Source organism: Seriola aureovittata, chromosome 9, assembly GCF_021018895.1.
Source record: "Seriola aureovittata isolate HTS-2021-v1 ecotype China chromosome 9, ASM2101889v1, whole genome shotgun sequence".
NCBI lineage: Eukaryota > Metazoa > Chordata > Actinopteri > Carangiformes > Carangidae > Seriola > Seriola aureovittata.
In genome coordinates, this window is record NC_079372.1 from 27,931,155 (window position 1) to 27,933,819 (window position 2,665).

The following is a 2,665-nucleotide window of genomic DNA, read 5'->3' on the forward strand; positions in this document are numbered from 1 at the left end:
GCAAACGTGAAATGGAAACACTTTTTTTCCGCATTTAAGTCACATGACATCCAAAACATCGCAGACTATTACCTCTCAAAAATCCCAGATACGTGGCCGCTGCCAGATATAAGGGGTTTGGCTTTCCTTTAGTACGGATGCCCTCGTCACCTTCAACTAAATACTACAATAGCTATTGCACGGTGGATGCAATCCAATGCAAAGCAGATGCTGGAAATCCATCACAATGTTTTTATAAAGTTATATTTTGGCCCATTTATGCATTTATTTGATAGAAACAGTAGAAAGTCCCTGGCTTGACTCGCTGCTCAGGGCATGAGCCTAGGTGCACCCTAACCATTCGGCCCCATCTGTCTCCAGGGTGTAAGCTCACCTTCTTTTGCATAACATCACTCAATGGAAACAAAGACCATTCGCAATTGTGTTTTGTCGACTTCTAAACAAATACAATTTGTACCAGAATTTGTACTCTGAGTCATAATTCAGTCAAATCTGAACACATAGACACGATACACATTTATGGATTCAACACTATTTTTCAGAGGATATGATTATCTTGAAAGCAATTGTCCATAAATCCACCTAGAAATAAAAAATACAATCTTCAAACTTGCTTGAGAATCATCAGGTTTTTAAGTTTTGTTCAGTATCAAATTCAGACCGCTAATAGGAACTGCTAATTGCTAATTCTGCATACATTAAAGGGGCTTGCATTGCCAAAATGTCATCTAACATAGGCTAAATAAACAGGGCTCAAGTTGTAGCCTTAACTCACTGTAATGTACCGAATCTATGGCAATATTATACTTCCTGTTTACGCCCATCAAAGCATTAGGAGTTGGGAGTTATGGAAGTTCCAAAAGTTAGAGCATGATTTCAGTATCCATCAAACATAATTAAGGCCACGAATAAAAATCCCTTCACATCAACCATTTAGACAAAACTGAGGCTCAATTTTGTCTAAATGGAGCTCATTCTCTCAGACTGTGAAAACTCCTGCTTCAGTAGTTACCTCACTTTGAACGGTGCTGCTGCTGTGGGAAAAGTAAAACAAGCCAGAGTCACATACTCTACTCAAACACAAATTTCTGACCTGTTAACGCATTTTGTAGCGACAGATTGTCACCACAGTGTGTTTACAGGCACGTTTCAGTGCTCAGCGCAGGGTCGGCTTCAATTTGCCGTGACGGCGGATGAAGAGTCGACCAGCGACAGTCCAGTCAAGATGAAGCTTTGTTGAGAGCTCTGTGAAATTTCAGATGACACGGAGAGGCCAGGGCCGTGGACAGCTGAGAAATCCTCCTCAGGCATAAATCCTCCAGACTTGAAATCCTGTCTACAGCTTGCCTAAGCTGTAAATTCCCCTTCGTGGACACTCCATTTAGTTTGAATTTTGAACATGAAAGCTCTTAATTTGTGCAATATAAGATGGAAAATGTGTTTTTACAGCATTTTGGACATTTAAGGGTATTTTATATGTCAAAGCAGTTGTTTGTCACTCAACCATTCATGTAAGCGAGTAATATTTATATTTTAGGACTATCTGACATCGTAGAGCTGGGGTAGAATTTACTTTACTGCTACTCCTAATAATATAATTTACTTATTTTACACAGAAGACATGAGATGACTTTGATGCACTGCTACAAATCAAAAACCCGAACAGTACAAAAACGAGTCAAAATCAACTCAACTTGGGTCAATCACCATAGTATTGCATTCAAAATACTTCTTACTATGAGCAGATATTATTAGCAAAATGTACATAAACATTACTCTATTGATCATTATCATTTACTGATGCATGAACAAGTAAGCAGCATTTAACAGTTGTGGTTAGTGGAAGTGCAGCTAGTTTAAAAAAACATTACATACTGTTAGTTTAAGTGGTAAGGCAAGGCGAGTCAGACAGATGTTACATTTGTGGTTGGGAATGAAAGTTGTGTTGACCTCAAAACCCAATGTTGGCCTTTAGCAGATGTTGGGTTTTTCCTCACGACCAGAATGTCGGTATTTTATACGTCAAGATGCTGTTGGCATGAGACGTTTGGAAGACGTTGTATTACTTAAAAACACAACTTAAACTTAAATTCACGCCAGCATTAGACGTTGTCCTGATATTGAATTTTGGTACCGGACGTCACAACCTACATCCAACCGAATACCAACGTCTAGCAACATTGGTGGCCAGCTGCAGGAATAAATCTGAAGGGTCAGAAACTATCTGAGAAGTTTACAACAGAACTGTCTCTTTGGTTGAACAGCTACCAACACTTATTTCAAAAAGGCCCAGACCAGGCGCTGCTTTTTTTGTAAGGGGGTCACAAGCCAAATATGTTTGAAAGCACATCTATGAAATAACTAACAACCGGCTTTAAAATATGGTAAATGTATTGGAGTGAAGTTCTCTCTTAAATGTAGACGAGCAGAAGTATAAAGTAAGATTTTGAATGCAGGACTTTATTTGTAATAGAATATTTTCTCACAAGTACTGTACTTTTACGTAACTACTTCCTCGACTACTGTAAAAGACCACAAGTTATCTGACTTCCCAGATAAATGATGAATCACATGTGCTCTCTAAAAACCTAACCCTGAAGAAACACAGCCTCACCTGCAGGATTAAGCGCTTTGGTCCTGTTTTTAAAGGTTGAGCCAAGTAGAT